This window comes from Phoenix dactylifera, chromosome 10 (genome assembly GCF_051530095.1).
Source record: "Phoenix dactylifera cultivar Ajwa chromosome 10, Ajwa_hap1_PhDact_Kaust_v1.1, whole genome shotgun sequence".
Lineage (NCBI taxonomy): Eukaryota > Viridiplantae > Streptophyta > Magnoliopsida > Arecales > Arecaceae > Phoenix > Phoenix dactylifera.
In genome coordinates, this window is record NC_143199.1 from 4,185,001 (window position 1) to 4,190,000 (window position 5,000).

Below are 5,000 nucleotides of genomic sequence, written 5' to 3' on the forward strand. Positions count from 1 at the left end.
GCGCACGGCACTTCGGCTTCCTCCGTCGGCCCTCCCGGGACGCGCGACCCGTGCGACCGGGACGCGCATCCCGTGCGACCGGGACGCATGTCCGGGCGGTTCCCGTTTGCAACGCTCCTCGGTACTTTGGAACGCTTGGGGTGGGCTTTGGGCGGATGCCCCGCTGGGGTGGTAGGGAGGGGGGGCTGCTGCCGCCGCGGCGGGCCTTCCGCTCCACTCCGCACAAGCCCGCCGTGGGCACTCGCTGCGGGCGTGCCCGGCACCGTTCGTCCTCGAGGGATTCGGCCCGTCGGCTCGCTCGGATGGGCCACGCGCAGCGGGCCCACGACGGAGCCGGCACGCTCCTTCTGCTGGCGCGGCGCTCGGTCTACGCCTCCGGCCGGCCGTTGCGGCGGCCGTGCACGGCGCTTCGGATCGGTCGGCCCGTCGTCCCGTCCCTGACGAAGTTTTCGCGGCCGCGCGCGCGCGGAGTTGGATCGGCCTTACTTGGTCCGATCCTTCGCCCTCGCATGTTGCGTGGGCTCGGTCCCGTCCCGTTCGGTGAAATCTTTGTCCGCTCTGGTGCGTCCCTGTGGGTTCCTTTGTCGGTTTTGCGGGTTCGGCCGGGCCTTCCGTGCCGGCCCGTCGGCTCGCTCGGATGGGCCCCGCGGAGTTGGCCCACGACGGAGCCGGCACGCTCCTTCCGCTGGTGCGGCGCTCGGTCTATTCCTTCGGTCGGCCCTTGCGGCGGCCGTGCGCGGTGCTTCGGATCGGTCGGCCGGTCTTCCCGTCCCTCATGAAGTGTTCGCGGCCGCGCGCGCGCGGAGTTGGATCGGCCTTACTTGGTCCGATCCTTCGCCCTCGCATGTTCCGTGGGCTCGGTCCCGTCCTGTTCGGTGAGGGAGGGCGGCCCCGAATCTTTGTCCGCTCTGGTGCGTCCCTGTGGGTTCCTTTGTCGGTTTTGCGGGTTCGGCCGGGCCTTCCGCGCCGGCCCGTCGGCTCGCTCGGATGGGCCCCGCGGAGTTGGCCCACGACGGAGCCGGCACGCTCCTTCCGCTGGTGCGGCTCTCGGTCTACGCCTCCAGCCGGCCCTTGTGGCGGCCGTGCGCGGCGCTTCGGTTCGGTCGGCCGGTCTTCCTGTCCCTCACGAAGTGCTCGCGGCCGCGCGCGCGCGGAGTTGGATCGGCCTTACTTGGTCCGATCCGTCGCCATCGCATGTTGCGTGGGCTCGGTCCCGTCTCGGTGAAATCTTGGGCCGCTTTGGTGCGTCCCTGTGGGTTCCTTTGTCGGTTTTGCGGGCTCGGCGCCGGGCCTTCCGCGCCGGTCCGTCGGCTCGCTCGGACGGACCGTGCGCAGGTGGTCCCCGACGGAGCCGGCACGCTCCTTCCGCTGGCGCGGCGCTCGGTCTATGCCTCCGGCCGGCCCTCGCGGCGGCCGTGCGCGGCGCTTCGGTTCGGTCGGCCGGTCGTCCCGTCCCTCACGAAGTTCCTGCGGCCGCGCGTGCGTGGAGCGGGATCGGCCTTACTTGGTCGGATCCGTCGCCCTCGCCTGTTGCGGGGGCTCGGTCCCGTCCCGTTCGGTGAAAGCTTTGCCCGCTCTGGTGCGTCCCCGTGGGTTCCTTTGTCGGTTTTGCGGCCTTGGCGGCGGGCCTTCCGTGTCGGCCCGTCGTGGGCCCGCTGCGCGTCCGTGCGCGGTGCTTCGGATCGGTAGGCCCGTCGTCTGGGTCCCTTACGAAGCTTTGCGCGACCGCTCCTTTGTCGCCGGTCCCCTGTTAGGGCTGACCGAGCCCTCCGTTCGCCCCCTGGCCCGTCGCATGGGCCCCCGGCGCCTCCGCGGCGCCCCACCGAAAACTGTCACGACGCGCATCCAGCGCCGACGAGGTCGCAGGTTACGTGCGGCAGCCGGGGGGCTAGGCCGAGCGGCGGCGGGCCCGCCCACGGACGGGCGCGGGGAGGAGCGCAGCCGGCACGCGGCGCGGAGCGGCGGCGGCATGCCGCCGGGCGGCCGTCGGCTCAACCGTGCCCGAGTCCCGCGGGCACCGCGTCGCCCGGCCGGCGCGAGCGGCGGCGGGCCCGCCCGCGGACGGGCGCGGGGAGGAGCGCAGCCGGCACGCGGCGCGGAGCGGCGGCGGCATGCCGCCGGGCGGCCGACGGCTCAACCATGCCCGAGTCCCGCGGGCACCGCGTCGCCCGGCCGGCGCGAGCGGCGGCGGGCCCGCCCGCGGACGGGCGCGGGGAGGAGCGCAGCCGGCACGCGGCGCGGAGCGGCGGCGGCATGCCGCCGGGCGGCCGACGGCTCAACCATGCCCGAGTCCCGCGGGCACCGCGTCGCCCGGCCGGCGCGAGCGCACGAGGGCGGGAGGCAACCGGGCGGCGCCTGCGGAACCGGATGCGACGGCCGGCGCGGCACGGCCCCGACGGGTCCGCACCGAAGACCAGCGCGGTGCAGATCGACCGCTGATGAGGTCAGAGGTTACGTGCGGCAGCCGGCCGGCTGGCCCGAGCGGCGGCCGGCACGCGACGGGGATCGAGCGGCCCCGACGGCTTGCAGCCGGGCGGCCGACGGCTAGGCCGTACCGGAGTCCCGCGGTCGTTCGGGCGAAGGGGCGCATGCTGCGGGAAAGGCCTGCGGCGGCGAACCGTCCGCCCGGCCGGCCAAGCCTTCCGCGGCGGCGCGCACGTGGCGGCGCGGCCGAGATGACCGAGCGAAGCCCCGGCGATGGGCGGCGCGCACGTGTCCGTGCGGCCGAGATGACCGAGCGAAGCCCGGGCGGCGCCCGCCGTGCGCCCTGCCGGATCGCGCCTTCCGCCGGCGCGCAACGCCGGTCCCGCGTTCCGGCCGCGGGAGAGGCCTGCGTCGGCGAACCGTCCGCCCCGCCGGCCGAACCTTCCGCGGCTGCGCGCACGTGTCCGTGCGGCCGAGATGACCGAGCGAAGCCCCGGCGACGGGCGGCGCCCGCCGTGCGCCCCGGCGGATTGCGCGGCCCGCCGGCGCGCAACGCCGGGCCCACGTTCCGGCTGCGGGAAAGGCCTGCGGCGGCGAACCGTCCGCCCCGCCGGCCGAACCTTGCGCGGCGGCGCTTACGTGTCCGTGCGGCAGAGATGACCGAGCAAGCTCCGGCGATGGGCGGCGCCCTCCGTGCGCCCCGCCGGATCGCCTGCGAGCGGCGAGCGTCCGGGCGGGCCCCTTTCGCAACTTCCCTCGGTACTCTAAACACCCCTTGCCTCTCGGTCTTCCCCCCGACCCTCTCGGTATTTGCTCGGATATGTGCATGCATCGTCCCTCGTCGCCTTCGGTTATCCTCCCCGGGGTGGGCTTTGCGCCGACGCGCCAACGGGGTGGTAGGGGGGCTGCAGCCGCGGCCGCCGCGTTTCGCCATCCGCGCGTGCGCCGCCGGATCCGAGTGGAGGTCGCGGGCGACTCGTCGATGCTTGTACTAGGGGCGCATGCCGGCAGCCCCCCGCGGGGTGCGGGACCCCCGATCGGCGTGCGAGGGACGGGCGTCCGGGCGGGCCCCGTTTCCAACTTCCCTCGGAACATTAAAACCCCCCGACCCCCTCGGTCTTCGCTCCGGCCCTATCGCTATTGCTCGGATATGTGCATCCACCGTCCCTCGTTGCCTTCGGTTATCTACCCCAGGGTGGGCCTTGCGCCGATGCCCCGATGGGGTGGCAGGGGTGGGGCTGCCGCGGCCGGCGCGTTTCGGCATCCGCGCTTGGGGGCTCGGACCCGAGTGGAGGTCGCGGGCGGCTCGTCGATGCCTGCACCGGGAGCGCATGCCGGCAGCCCCCCGCGGGGCGCCGGACCCCCGATCGGCGTGCGATGGACGGGGGGAGGGGCGGGCCCGGTTTGCAAATTCCCTCGGTACTTTAAAATCTCACGGCCCTGTCGGTGCTCCCTCCGGCCCTATCGCCACTGCTCGGATATGTGCATCCACCGTCCCTCGTTGCCTTCGGTTATCTACCCCGCGGTGGGCTTTGCGCCGATGCCCCGATGGGGTGGCAGGGGGGCACGCTCTAGGCCGTGCCACGGGGCGCGGGCGCCGGCGCCGTACGTCCCTCGCGGCGGCCGTGAGCGGCACCTCGGCTTGCTCGGTCTGTCCTCCCGGGACGCGCGACCCGTGTGACCCGGACGCGCATCCCGTGCGACCGGGACGCGTGTCCGGGCCGTTCCCGTTTGCAACGCTCCTCGGTACTTTGGAACGCTTGGGGTGGGCTTTGGGCGGATGCCCCGCCGGGGTGGTAGGGAGGGGGGGCGGCTGCTGCCGCGGCGGGACTTCCGCTCCACTCCGCACAAGTCCGTCGCCTCGCGGCGGGCGCGCCCGGCACCGTTCGTCCCCGAGGGAGCCGGCACGCGCCCGCCGAGGCCCCGGCGCATGGGCGCCGCCGCCGGCCGTCCGCGCGGCGGCCGTGCGCCGGCTTCCTCCGTCGGCCCTCCCGGGATGCGCGACCCGTGCGACCGGGACGCGCATCCCGTGAGACCGGGACGCGTGTCCGGGCCGTTCCCGTTTGCAACGCTCCTCGGTACTTTGGAACGCTTGGGGTGGGCCTTGGGCGGATGCCCCGCCGGGGTGGTAGGGAGGGGGGGCTGCTGCTGCCGCGGCGGGACTTCCGCTCCACTCCGCACAAGTCCGTCGCCTCGCGGCGGGCGCGCCCGGCACCGTTCGTCCCCGAGGGAGCCGGCACGCGCCCGCCGAGGCCCCGGCGCATGGGCGCCGCCGCCGGCCGTCCGCGCGGCGGCCGTGCGCCGGCTTCCTCCGTCTGCCCTCCCGGGATGCGCGACCCGTGCGACCGGGACGCGCATCCCGTGAGACCGGGACGCGTGTCCGGGCCGTTCCCGTTTGCAACGCTCCTCGGTACTTTGGAACGCTTGGGGTGGGCCTTGGGCGGATGCCCCGCCGGGGTGGTAGGGAGGGGGGGCTGCTGCTGCCGCGGCGGGACTTCCGCTCCACTCCGCACAAGTCCGTCGCCTCGCGGCGGGCGGGCCCGGCACCGTTCGTCCCCGAGGGAGCCGGCCCGCGC